Here is a 15297-nt window from a genome sequence, read left to right as displayed (position 1 = left end):
TCCTCAGGTGAACACACATGTAGGCACTACTCTACAACAGGATCATAAATTATTAGTAGCTTTAGCTACTGAATTTTATTGGTTTCATAAATGAAAGAAAAGCTTTCAAAGTAAATATAATACTTCGTATTCAATAGGATTTGCCATAGCAATATTTGTTCGAAATTAAAAGGCTCTGAGTAGACATCGGGAAGAATTTATTATGTTATTTATCCCAGTGCTGGAGACGTATGAATTTAATATGTTTAAGTGAAAACATTTCCTGCTGGAAAATTCAGACTTCGACTGGAATCACAGCTGTTCTGAAAGTATTAGGTTCAAGGAGAAGAGTTAACGGCATTTATTGTGAAAAATGCTGAAGTTGGTAAACTGCTAAACGGAAGAAACCGCAGGTGAAAGTAATACATTTGGATTATTTTAAGTTTGCCTCCCTATGTTTCGGTACTGAGAATTCCCCATGCGTTGGATGAATTGTTTGAGATAGCTGTGAAATATAAAAGTCGGCAAGTGGTTGAAAATCGTACGCTCGAATTCGATGATAGATAGAGCTGTTGTTACAAGAATAGATTTGCTACAATAGTTATGGTAGATTTGGTGGAAGAGAGAGCTATGTATACCACCAGAATAGTTTGTCAAGCAGTTCGTAATAAGCAGATGAACATTCATATATTTAGTCGGCATAATAATCACCAGTAACACGATTGATGAGAACGCTCACAATCTGCGCGAAGGTTTGAAGCTTCGAAAGAAAGCAAACTTAAAACGTGAATGCATCTAAATACAAATTTACGACTAAAGAACTTCGTATTTGGGGTGCGAGACTTTATCGAGAAAAGAGAGTTGAAAATTATTACAAAAAAAAAAAAAAAATACATACTGCCGAATACGACAAAGAAAATAATTTCGTTTGTTTCGCATGTGCCCATATTATGGAAAACTGATCAGGGATTTCTGTATAGATTGAAAAGCCCATATTAAATCTCAAAAGGAAAGAGATAAGTTTGTCAGTGGAGGCTACTACAACTTTGGAAAAACTCAAAGCGGCTTCGATCCAAGCTCCTATATTGTAATTTTTTATCTCGAAGGAAGTTAGAAATAGCATTAGATGAATTTGATTTTGCAGTAGGGGCTCTGCTTATGCAATATGGTAAGCCGATAGCATTATTTAGTAAAACCTTTAATAATACTTAAATAAATGACACCGCTACTGGGGGTACTGTTAACTGTGCAAAGATTTAAAGTGGATTTAGGCAAAAAACCAGTAATTACTACAATCATTACCTAGATTCATGAAAGAATTTTTTGCCGATACTAATAAGATGAACTCTGAAATTGCAAGAGTATAACTTAAAAATTAAGGTTACTCCAGAGAAAGAAAACTTTATGATCGATGTGTATTTTAAATAACAAACACTAAATTAGATAATGGGGAATGAAGAAATAAGATGCGCCGTGCTAACGTCAGGAATTTTGTACTCGCGAGAAACAGTTATAAAATAAATGATGGCGGAGTCGAGTTTAAAAACATTTGCACATATTTAAAGAATCTTGATAATTTTAAACATTTTTTGAACATCGCTGGAATTAAAAAGAGCGTCGCAAAACATGAAATTATCGACGACCTTTCGTTTTATACGAATGACAAAAACAAAAGCATACTTGTATGACGTGCCATTGTTAAGCCGTCTTAGAGTAAGAAAAATAGGATAAGAGAATCATTTTACTTCCATCACTTGAAAAGATTTCTAACTGAGTATGCCCATTTCTGTAACTTCCAATTAATTAACGCTATTAATTGTAACCTCGCCAGGACCCTAAATAACCACCACTTTCACTAATGAAATTCTCAGAACTTATTGGTTAGGTCATTACGTTGTAGAGACATTAGGTTAATTTCGATGCCGGAGAGGGGAAAAATTAGCAACGCCTTCGCCAGGAATCGAACCACGGACCTCTGGAATATGCGCCCAGCGTGCAGACCACCACACCACGAAGGCACGCCAAGAAGGCGGGAGAAATACCTTACAACGTTCGCAGTGAAAAACATAAAAACAGACATTTAGTGATGGTTAATCGTTTCTCGAAATTGATGGAATTAGCTTTCCTTCAGAGGACATTAACGAGAACTGTCGCAGATTCATTTCTAAAGAAATTTATCTAAAAATAAGAGGTTCAAATAAAAGTAGTAATAGTTCACAATCCATAAGTCAAATTTTTGAGGAAATGCGCGCAAGCCTTGATATGAAGCATTTTACAATTGTTCTTTATTGAAGTCGAATATGGCATCGGCGATCGGGAAACTAGAAACATAATTTAAAATATCCACAATTATGTAACAAATTACCATTTACATTTGGACAGCTGCGTCAATGAGCTCGTCACATCCGCAGAATTACTTTTAGGTAGGAGCTGATTTTATCTTTCGATAAAATGCCTTTTGTGGAAAGAAGATCAGAAGACATTAAAACGAAAGATATTCAGAAATCAGTCGATTACGCAACTAATACTTTAGAAAAAACTGGCGCCAAGAAAAACTCTATTATGATAGGAAAAGGCGCGAGAAAAATTTTAATGTTGGGGATAAAGTGCTGAAATTAAAGCATTCCTTATCTTCAGTACCGGAGGCCAGGGTTGTAAAGTTCTGTCACAAGTTTTTCGACGCTTTTTGGTTGAACGCGTAAGAGAGAGAGCTGTACTTAAAAACGGAATGAAGGCAAAGGGAAATAACGTTAAATACCGATCAGGTCAACATTACTGTGAAAGAGTGGGTAGACATTGATTAGAGAAGTTTTAGGAGAAGTCCGTCGAATAAGCAATGCAGGCCCGTTAGGTGTAAATCAGACCAGAGATAGGACAGCGGAAGAAGCGGCTGTGCTTAGGTTTGAGGTGAGAGCTTCTTCAAGTAAAATAGAGACGGCCGGCAAAGGGGAAGACAAAAAGGTTCAAGGATTGAAGATTTCTTAAGGGGAATAATACAGAGGAAAGAAGGACCCAAGTGTCAGTACAAAAGTTCAAAGCCTAGGACGAGCCGTGACCAGCCGTGTCACCGACTGAGGAAAAGACCAAAACAGGAATTCATCAACAAATCAAACGATTCTGCGAACAGCCATGCAGAAGGAAATCTGCGAAGTCAGAATCAGTCAACAGTCCAACCTGGGATGCCCGATGAAGTGACTCAAACAACCAGAAGCCATGGAATGTCATAGTATATCCAGACGGACGACTGCACGTAAAGAGTGAGATATAAAGAAGAAAAGATACTTACACTAGGACCCAGACCATCAGTTGAGAAACATAATTAGATTGAACAAGGCCTAGTGATCGACATGGGAGGAATTTCTCCATAACAGAACGCTTAACTATAGAAGATAAAGAAAGTAAGCTTCTACAATCAAAGACAGGTAAATGCAAATTTATTTATTTCGGTTTTTAAGAAGAATCTTACTTTATGTTTAGATCCAATTTTTGTTAGATCACAAGTTGCCAGTATGCTTTACTAGCAGTAATCATTTGTCCTCAGCCAGCGGAAATGACGTCACAAAAAAGGGGCATAGCTGCCGCCATCTTGGAATCACTCGACAACCGGAAGCGAAGTTTGATGGTGCATGACAGCTTTCCTTTCGTGGCAATGACAATATTTTTTCAAAGTTTTATTTTCGTGACAACGACGATGTTTTTCGTTTTTGTGGCAACGACTTCTTAAACCACGTGTTTAAAATTATATCAATTTTCCTATATTATTTTTAATTATTTAACAACGCATCAGTGAATATTTATTCATTTTAATTGACTTATATTTTCAATAAGAATACCTTTCCCATGAGATTTAAAAAGCTGGGATTCGAACCTGACACCACTTGCACAGATAACGCGCACTTTACTATGGAATCTTTCATACACACACACTATTGGAATTATCCGGTCCCAAGACTAGAGTAACGTCCTATCACAAGCTTGTTAAACTTACATAAACTTGCTCCGACAAGACGATCCCATCACTAGCATCGTCGAGTCGAAATATCGTACTTTCTACCAAGTACGTTTGAGTAATACACAGACACCAATTTTTTGGCCTTGTCCAGCAGTTAAAACAACTATAATGTTAATAAACTGGACGAGTGAACCTGCGGAAGTCTGTTCCAAAACTCTTTCACGCCTTTTTGCATCCACGACTGAGAAACGATATTTCCATAAGAACCAATCAGTCTTGTTAACAATATACCTTCTGTTTCAGCCAATCAAACGTGCTTATTTCTTGAAGTGGACATAGGTTTATTTTGACTTTTTAAGGCACTATTTTAAATTTATTCTTTCCTGTTTTAATTGTAAGATTTGTCTCACATTTTAAATTTCTCTTACAAGCATATTGTTTTGTTTTCTTTTTCCTTCACGTTTTTACTAAACTAAATTTATGAAACTTTATTCTACTTTCTTACTTTTTGCAAATTTAAAGTTTGCTTCTAATTTAATGTTCATTATTACATTATTATTCAGATTAATGTTCATTATTCTAATTTCTGCAAAATGACATTCTAATTTCTTCAAAAGTAAATTTATCTTTTACATTTATTTTCACTAATTTTATTTTACAAATTTTTTTTTCTACATTTTTTCCTTTTCACATTTTTACTTTAAAAAGTTTTTATATTTTACTTTTTACAAAGTTTTTTCTTCAGCTTAGGTTTTTTCCTTTCACATTTTTATTTCACACTTTTATTATTCTATTCCTTTTATTATTCCTTTCACATTTTTATTATTCTATTTTTTTATTTTACAAAAATAGTATTAATTTTTATGAGTTTAATTTTTTTCACTTTTCTATTTCACGAACGCAGTTTTTGTTTTGATATTTTTATATATAAAAGAAAGTATAGTTTATTTTTATATTAATGGCATCAATTCTGAATTAAATTTCTTCAAAAATAAAAGGTATACAAATTCTTACAATTAAGTCATTTTTTGAAATACAAAAAAAGGAACACTTGAATAAATAATTTAATGTATTCAGGTTTAAACTATATTCTATCAAAATGTTTAATAGTGATCAGGTTTTCTTTAGTTTGAGGACTTCTAATCTTATGCATTTTACTAAAAATGATAATTTAAATATGAAAGTATTACATGCCATTGTGATGGATTGCAGTCAAAGTAAGTTTACTATTGCTATTTTAACATTCAGCATTCCATAGAACCACCAGTATACGCACAGATATCAGAATTACTTTTCCTTCTACCTGAAATCATTTATAAAAAATATTTAGGAGAGGTTTCCCTTAATTAGAAATATCTGAGCATACATGCATAGCCCAGAAAATAAAAAAACTAAGCCAAGAACAATGTGGGACACGTAAAATATCTCTTTCGTCTTGCTAAGATGTTCTTTACTGTTACAGAAAATGACACGAGATTGACAAGCACTTGGACATAGAGAAGAGTCGCGGTCGAGAGATCGCGCCTCTGTTTTTCTTTCTTGGGGATTCTATGGCTTCCCAAGGGCCGATCAGATACAACCACGTGATCAACATGTAGCTGCTATGAATGGCGTCTTCCAGGCAGACACCTATTTGCAACACAGGGCTCTAAGAAACCAGGTGAGTACATCCTTCTTACTTACTCCCTCTTAGAATTCCTTGCAATAACTTTCATTCATGTTAGAGCATTTTTCCGATAAATGGCATGCTGATATACTGTATTATATTATTTTCTGGTAAGACTTTCAGTCTGGAAAACGGAATCATTTTTGTTAAATATTTCAAGCAAAGTTTTTATCTGCTTATAATGCTTAAGAATAACAAATAATGCCGAGAATATAAGAAAAGTGAATACAGTTGCTCTCTTTATGATACTTTTATGATGTTCATCATGGGCTCAAAACTTCAAGCTTCTTTCAAAGACTTTTAGAAAGTAATTAAAATATGAGAAGAAATTATATTTGGTTTTTGATAGATTTCTTAATTATCTTCAGCTTCATCTGACTAATAATCATAGGTCTTCGTGTTTAGTAAAATATTCTAATAAACAGATCATAGTTACATAGCTCTGTAAATGCTGGACAGAATATGCTTGAAGGAGCTAACAGAAACCTGTTGTAACGTATTTGCGTTGCTACGCTACCAACATAATTCCACTAAGAAATGTAAGTAACCGCAGACGATTATCTGCAAAAAATATCCGCAGACGATGCGCGCGCTTAAAAATGTTTTTCAGTTATTCTGTAAGTTGACTAATAAAGTTTGTTATTCGTTCAAAAAAGGAGAAAGTTCTTTAAAACTTCATTACAGACGTATACAAGAATAAATATCTACATATAAAATGTAATATTCAATATTACACTGTCTATATTTGTATTAAACAGAGGCTGTTCGCACATTTTTAGACAACTTTCGTTATATAATCACAGAAATACCTTACCTAATATTTTTATGTTTTAAATGTTTCATTTGATAACCCTTATTCTTCGTTATCTTTATGCACCGTAATTTCCAAGACAATAAAGCATTTTCTGGTGTCGGAAGAGGTATTTTATCCAATTGCTCTCAAACAGCTTTCCAAAGTCTAAGAAGGCTGCAGGTCGACGTTTGAACAATCCGCTTTTTAAAAGTCCAAACGTGCAAAAATATATTAGTGACAGATCAGAAGATTTAGTAGGGATATGAGGGAAGGGTATGCCCTTGACACTCGTTTCCTCGTTTCTTGTTCCATTTTCCCAGAAAATTAGCAGTAGACTGATATGTGCCATTGCTTTGCTTTGTCTTGATGCAATTCTACTGATTGTAAGCACTGTGTGTAAGCAGAAGTTATTTCATATTTGAAAATTGAGTGTAAAATATATTTTTGATAATATGAGGAGTAGATCTTAATTTTTTTTTCCACTCTTTTTTTTTTTTTTTTTCCAATTTTCCGTTATATGAAACTAGAAAACCCGGCGGTCATACGAAATGACCGGTGTTCTAGATACACTGCATTTCATAATGTAAATTTTAAACTTACAACTTCCCGGGAGTTATTTTTATTGTCCGGAGGCGGTTTGCGAATACTTCCAATGTCGAGATTTTTTCGTATGACGTTTTAGAACATCGAAGTTTACACACCTTTGATGAGAAAACTAAGTTTAAACAGCGTCTACTCTTTCTGCCTATTTAGCCCAAAGGAGACTGAGAAGTTTTTACTCTCAAAACGGCATTTTGTGGCGTTTCATTATAAATAGCGAATCACTTTCTAAATTGTTGCCACCAAATATTATCGCCCTGCATTATATTTAAAGAAATTAAATAATGAAGAATCTGCGTGAATGTACGTTTCTCGCATTGTGAAAAACCGACGCTACCTAGAGCCATCCAATTTTGTATAACGTAACGCTCCACCGAACATGGGAACCTCGAAGCCCGAATTTTGAATTTGTTTTATTATCTGTTTCATATTTTGTAAAACTTAAAGGAATTTCTGATTAACGAACTCAACGATTTCAAAGCAAGCAATGGCAATACTGCACGGAAAAAAACGTTTTTATCTCACGAGACTGTCTATCTGATATTTTAAAGATATGCTGTTTGTTAAATATTTTGAGGTATTGCTGGTGAATTGAATTTTATGTGGTTTAAGTGCGAAGAATATGATATTTAATAAATAAAGATAACACACAAAACGTTAAAAAAATGCTCTTTAAGCGTAATATAAAATCTGAAAACTTTCATAATTTTATTTTTTGTTTATTATATTAGTAAATATCTTATAGTGAACTAACGTTGAATTTCCAGGATATATATTTATTTTACTACGTACGTAATCCTGATCATTCTGAAATCAAGACTTATATCGTTTTTGTAATTTCGCGAAAGTTGACTGATTGTTGGTGCAATCTGAAATATCTAAAACATTATTCACGATAGACAATTTGCTCTGCTCAGTATACACTAGGGAGAAATATATAAGCCGAGTTCTTGAGTATTCTTTTTACCTTTAAAATTGTATGTAAATCAAATCTAATGTAATCGAAAATGCAGGTTCTTGAATTACAGTGCTGAACTTAAAATTGCTGATTCACTTTTTATGACTCCTATTCTTTGATTCGCTCAGCTTAAGTGGTGCGTGAAATGTCGAAATTATACATTTCTTTAACTTTGCTACTTGTGGCATCATTACCTATTCACCGTCATTGCATATTTAAATGGAAGCTATGACCTTGGCAATTTGATAAAGAAAGCTAAAGTCATATTTCTAGGTTTCGGAACGAAGACGAAGAAGTCATTTGTGTCTTGGGTTCTGTTTGAGCTAGAATTCTAAAACGAAATTAATGAAGAAACGTAAGGCATCCGGAATACGTTTCCTGCTAGACTGAATTAAGAGATTTCTGATTCGGATAATCAGTAATAATTGATGGATAACTTTCAGTCAAAACATTTTATGTACAGTTGTTTTTATTTTCGTAGAATTTTAGAACGTTTTGTAACGAAAATGTTGTTCCGTGTGTACGGGTTCGTAATGGATTGAATGCACACAAAACCTATGATAGCTTTATTTTCCGATGCACAGAACGGATGATAAATTTATTTTCTGAAAAGAAACACGTCATAGTTCTGGTACTTTTCACTCGTACAGCTAGCTGTTCTTAGTATGAGAGAAAACAGTTAGTAGTTACCACCTCGAGTTACTCAGAATGTTAAATACATGACAGTATGAAAAGCCTGAAATACATAAGGTCGCACATTCTCTCAATACCCTGACCTAAACTCTGAACTCAATTCTCAATTGATGCTGTCTCCGGTCCTCCCCGTCTGGCGAGAAAATTTACCTTCGTTTTCTCGAAATAGCTGGAAGGCATACACAGTAACAGTTACATAGGAATCGGAACAGTTACATAGGTATAGGACCAAAATGTCGCCCAATGGTGATCAGATTTGGCGACGTGTGGCCGTCTGGAAATAGAACACCAGAGACGAGCTCCTGACCTGGTATAAGCCGTACAGGAATTTTATGTTCGATGTTTCGAACACTATACATGCCGGCACAGCCCCCACGGTCTCCACTGGGCTTTATACAAAGCATTGGACAGAGTTTGAACGTTAATGCAAATACGTAGCTAAGTTTTCTTTTCGTCGATACCTTTTGGGCTTCCAGCACCACTCCGATATCTGGTGTTTGGTGCTTCGATACTTAGTGCTCCATCCGCTAATGTCGGTCCCCTTCGTAGGGACCGATGTTACCAAATCACAAAGCATTGGTCAAAAGTATCGACCATCTAGCTGCACTACAACCAACAGAGCACACATGACAGTACCATATGGACCCTGAATCAGCCATCGCCAGCGTTGGTTCTGGTCCTGTGAAGACTGATCATATACCCTGTGGCCGAGAGTGCCTAGATACAGATACTAACCACTGCCTAGGTATAGATCCTAACCAGCTTCCCAGATATTCACGTGAGTCTACCTCCCGGAGGGGGACGACCAAATCTGGAGACAAAAATTAGTCGCCAATATTTAATGGCCTTACTCCTGTAATCTTATTTTTACGATGAAGCTTCGTTTTCTGATGCCTTTCGTGTTACATTATACAAGCTATGCTACGGTTTATATATAATTTCACTGAAAGTCTTTACATATATACAAAATTTACAACTGTATCAATAAGCAAATGCTTGTTCTTCGATGCATTTGTTTTGCCCTCATATTTAGAGAACTGACGGTACTGGTATTTTTGTATGTGATAATACATGTTTTTGTGGGCCGTTATTCATTCTTTAATTCTTTCTCTCTCTGTGAATATTTATATATGTTAAACAATACTTATTCCATGGCTTTTGAACGAATCGTATATGCGTTGTAAAACATGTTCATTGTTGTGTCTTTCATGACCAGAGCATATGATAATTAGCAAATGAAAATCTTCAAAACTGATTTCCTGGTATTTTCAAAATTTTCATAATGAGACTTACATTGTTAAAGGATAAGCATTTTAATATGTACGCCTACGTGTGTATAACCCCTAAGTACGTACTATGAGGGTGGACAGGCTTTGCTCCGGCCATGCCGAGTGTTTCTACATTGCTCTGTTTTGTATCGAAATAGTTAACTAAATGTACCTAAACATTCTCTTGTTCTCAGTGTAACAGTATAGTTCACTACTTAAAGCATATTTTCATTATGTTTACTGCTTTATCAGTGTTGAGTGGTTAAGACAGTGAATACTAGAAGTTTGAGTTTAATTTATTTCCAAACCCGGCCGCATGACATCGTGATGTACTCCTTCTATAACGTGAATACGAGCCTTAGAAAATCCTTCAGGAAGGCATCACTTTCCTTAAGTAGAGAGCCCCCTTGTAAGTAGTTTACGTTCAAATTATCTAACCGAATTATTGCGCCTACGTACCGTCCACGATTATCAAAACTTTGAAAGAATTTAACGGTTATTCTATAAACACATAACGCCGGCTATCTCTAAAAGTATTTATTAAAGAACGGAGGAACAGTTACAGAATATATATATGTCAAAATAGAACATACAGCAAAACGGACTGCCTAACATTTACAATTAACGTTTTAAGTCACAGAGGCATAAAATTGGAGAACCTATCCTCATTGCAGCTGGATGTCGGCTGTTGTTGAATTGGTTTCTTCGTCACCAGATGGCATTCGATAAAACAGTTCGGTTAAACCTAGATTGATCTGTTACAAGAATAAAAATCCAATTATATCAATTCAAGGCCCACCGGCGGCCGATTAGTAAAGTTACAGAAATAGTTCGGTCCAGGGTTCAAGAATTTCGGAGAACGAGCTAGATGCATGGACGTTTTCGTATTTTTCTCCATGCTTAAGATGTGTACGAGCCAGCTTCCCTTAGAAATACCTCCACGAAGACATCCCTGCGCTTAGGAAGATAGCCCTCGTGTGCTTTGCCGAAATTCAATAAACGAAACCAAACCAAATACCAAAAAGGCGATTCTTTTAGATCCTTTTTTAAATGAAGATCTTGAGGTATAAAATCTTGAGCACGTGATCTTGAGGTATAAAATATGTGATATTTTCAATCATTTCATATATCTGGTGGCTTGTTTTCTCTTTCCACAATGAAAGTGAGTATTCTAGTTTTATCATATATTTAAAAAAAAATCTTTTATGGAATAGCATCTAGTAAACGAATGGTTTGTAAATTAAGTTCAGTGTATTTATACAAGTTAGAAAAAATTATTTCCAAGCGTATAAAGTTAATAAATACAATTAATGCTTTGATGGACCGTTGTTAAAATCGAGTTTGATCCAGAAAACTCATTTGGATTAAATCTCGTCATTTCCGCCGCAGGGTTAAAGGCATTTTCATCGATAAAGCTAATGTTAATATGCATCGAAGTAATATCATTTTTACCTCTATAATAATGTGAAAAGTAAAAAGCTTTAAGAAAAATGATATTTTTGTCTGTTTTGTTAATGCTGTTCTGAAGAAAGACAGCCTAGAGGCAAACTATCGTATGAAGCTTGAATGGATTGCTATATGCATGAATAGGTATGCCGTAGTGTGGAAATTACAAAAACCAAACATGGTTTAGACAACATAAATCCGTGCTTACAAAGTATATTGAATAAAGCTGAAAATCATATTTGCTTTATGAATTTATTGAAATGAGATAGAAAGTTCAATACTCTGAACTATCCATCCGGATATTAAACTGGATGAGTAAAATATAATATATTTCCTTACTTTAGTATAATTTTAAGAATTTTCTCCTAATTGTTTGACGGGTAGATGGGAGTGGAATGTTTACAATAAATAATAAACATTCAACAACTTCAATATATACTATTATATATGTACTTTAATATATTTAATATATATTAATATATACGTAAGCGAATTTTTTTTCCTTCTTAGTCACTCCTTTGTTTTCAACTATAAATTCCCCAATTATTTTGGTTTTTGATAAAAAGATAACAGACGCTGTATTATTATTTATTGATTGTGTGTGTGTGTGTGTGTATGTGTATGTATATATATAATTAGAAAACGTTTTATATGTCATCTCCAAGGAACAGAAATTCAATTAAAACCATGAATTATTAAAAATATTTTAGTTAGTATTTTAAATTAGTATTTTCTAGACCTCTCTGTTGCTTTGAAAACATAAAATTCTGTAAAGAAAAGCCCACCAGCGGCCGAGCGGTAAAGTCGCTGAACACTGGTAGTTCGGTCCGAGGTTCGAATCCCGCGAACGGGCTGACTGCATGGGCGTTTTCATGGTTTTCCCCATGTGTAACGTGTATACGAGCCAGTTTCCCTTAGAAAGTCCTCCACGAAGGCATCCCTCCCTTTAGGCAGATAGCCCTCGTGTGCTTTGCCATAATTAAATACACCACCATACTGTAAAGAAAAATCCATAATAACAAAAATACCAAAATCAAAAGTAAAACTTTTATTTCAAGTATTGAAAAAGTAGCTATTGTCATTGATCGCATATCAATCGACTTATCAAGAGGAATAAACCAATCTACCATCAATTAACAATAACTAAATTGAGAGTGTTTCGTCTTTCTACCAAGTAATCATCAAATTATATTTCTGCTACAGCCAAATCATAAGTCACGAATAATACTCAATCAAAATAAAGACATTAGTCCAATTCAGCCAAAAGAATCTTCATAAACAAAATTAATTAGTAATAAATTATTCTTTTTAATTTAAGTTGCTCACTTAGATGTATACCTGACACTCATTTTCAAACTGAAATTTTGTTCTAAAATAAAAGTTATATCTTTTTAAAAATTAAAAAGGTATTGAGAATCAAAAGAAGATCAAAATTGACAAAATCCTTAAAATTAAAAATAGTTATTTAAAATGTTTTTAAAGATCAAACCTAGAAAGCAAATTAAAAATAACTTGCTTGTCTGCTCAAATTTAAAACGAAATGGCTGGAAATGCAATTGTATTCAGTGATGAAATGTAAGAGAGTTATCGTAAGAAGTGATGTCCTCTTCAAGATAGTTTAGTCTTAAATTAGCGACAAAACTTTTGAAAGTTTCTTGGAAATAATATGTATATGTATGTATAATTTCAAATTTAACAAATATTCTCTCATTCGCATAAAGAATTTAAATTTTAAATTATAAAAATTTAATTGTATAAAAATGAAAAATTAATTATTGCTGCGAACTAATTGTCAATATCATTCAGATTTAGAAAGCATATGTAAATTAAGTGCAGGTAGGTATCTAAAAAACATGAAAAAATATTTAATAATCCACAAAATTAATCCTAAGTATTTTAAAGAATTTTTAGTCCAAAGGGGCTTTGTCTCTGAAGGACTATTGTTTTCGTTTTGCGATTTTTCGTTGAATCACTCTGATTTTCGTTTCACTTTTCAAACTGTTGGCACCAAATTCTATCGCCCTGTATTGTATTTGAAGAAATTAAATAATGAAAAATCTGCATAAATGTATGTATGTTTCTTGCATTGTGATAAAACAACGGTACCTAGAGCCATCAAATTTTGAATGACGTAATCTACTGCGAATATGGGCATCTGGAAGACCAAATTTGGAATTTGCTTAAGACTAAATTAATTTGCACAGAGTGAATAATTGTTGAGCAGACAGGAGACAGATCTTTTTAAGGGGAAGTTGACTCTAAACCTAACTTTTCAATTACTCATTTCGTGTTTCGTCATCCATATAGGCATGGCAAAGAGTTATTCAAAACCAAAAATAAAAAAAAAAAAAGTAGTGAATAGCTTAAATAAGAAATTTAACTATAAAAGAATTTCGAGAAATTTAGTAAGCAAATACTACTAGGAAACAAAATTATTAATTAAAAGTACATTGCTAATGTAATTAAGAATATAAATACAAATTAATTTAGAAACCCTTGCCTATACTGGAACTTCCCCGACACGAATTCTGCATGCAAACCAAAATAAACTAAATAGAACGTATAAAAATAATACAAAAAAGGCAAGTAAATAGTAAGTTTTAATTTAACTTATCTTATAACTACATATTTTTGTACGCGGGAGAAGGGAGTAGCATTTGTTAAACAAAGTGATGTTTAGCAGTTTGCTTCTGCTATACACACACATTTATAATCAATAGAAAATAGACAATAATTAAGTCAAGAAACTACTTAACAGTCTAACCATAAGTACACACATCAAAACTGAAGCAATAACAATTCAATAAAATAACCTTTATCTCCTATTCTTCGTTTAATTAGTAGCTACTAATTATTACTCCTATAAATTAAGTCGTAGTATTAGAAAGTCGCTAAGTTTTAGTACATTGCGGTACTTTAATAATAATTTATTATTTTAACTTAAAATTCTTTAACTTTTTGTTACATGTGATTGTATGTATGTATATCGTATCAGCTGCATGACTTTCAAAACTAACGCGAATATATATTAACTAGAAAGCCCGGCGGTCATATGAAATGACTACTGTTCTAGATATTATAAATTGTAATTAAAATGATTTGCGCAAAGGTGTCTGCTAATTCAGACTGAATTACCAAGGGCAGGCGGCGAGGACGCCATTTTGCTTACTGCTCCACGGGGTTTCCCCCTTCTACTTGCTTAATTGCTTAAAGTAGAGTGCAATGAAGAAAGCCACTCGCGGTACATTTCCTAACAGCCACCGCTAGCTCAATAAATAAAGGTGATTTAAATAATAAAATCTTAATTCGCATGTCAAAGATCTCTTTGTACATAACATTTCTTGTGTAGATCGGATTAGTTTCTATCGCCATCTTCGAAACCTTTCTCGATAATGAAAAGCGGAAAGCAGATACCATCTTCATTTTTTTAAGAAGGGAAGTGTTATAGTGTGTTACATATTTGTGTGATAGTGTTAATGTTACGAGATAAGATTTCAATATTTCGTGAAATCCTTTTAAAACATTCATTTACCAATATATTACTTATTTATTTGCATTAACTATCAAGTTAATGAATTCTAAATAGTATATAAAGCCTTCATAATTACTTATTGTATATAATATTTATTTATATTATATTTATATTAATATTTAATATACTTATTGTATATAATATTTATTTTTAAAGGATAACCAATGTCTAATTTATTATTTAAAAACATGAGTTACAATATGTATAAAGCTGAATACGATGCATGTAAGTTATATTGTTGACGAGATCTACAAAGTTATGTTGAAATTAACATCCTAGAATACGTTTTTTCATATCATCATAAATGTGTCGTAAAACTAGTTGACGAAAGCGCCAATGAATTATCATGAACGATGAAGTTAACTTCAATTAAGCAGCATGAATATGTAAATTTGATATTCCATCTAATG

General features: G+C 33.4%; 1 protein-coding gene across 2 annotated transcripts in view; it reads left to right on the top strand.

Annotated features, from left to right (window-relative positions):
• The first annotated feature begins 349 nt into the window (after nt 1–349).
• Hdc (histidine decarboxylase) overlaps nt 350–15297 on the top strand; it is a 66861-nt gene continuing 51913 nt past the window's right edge. Inside the window, exons 1-2 of one of the 2 annotated variants that reach the window (XM_035349938.2) lie at nt 350–1147; nt 5394–5591. The gene's annotated coding sequence lies outside the window, so the exon portion shown is untranslated. Of the gene's footprint in view, nt 1148–2628; nt 3402–5393; nt 5592–15297 lie in introns of those variants that run through there. The other variant, XM_035349937.2, reaches the window with a different exon arrangement.

The sequence above is a fragment of the Stegodyphus dumicola genome, chromosome 3 (genome assembly GCF_044657685.1).
Source record: "Stegodyphus dumicola isolate Sdum_Otavi_A_Nest chromosome 3, ASM4465768v1".
Lineage (NCBI taxonomy): Eukaryota > Metazoa > Arthropoda > Arachnida > Araneae > Eresidae > Stegodyphus > Stegodyphus dumicola.
Note: the sequence above shows the minus strand (reverse complement) of the source record. Positions and strands in the feature narration are given on the sequence as shown.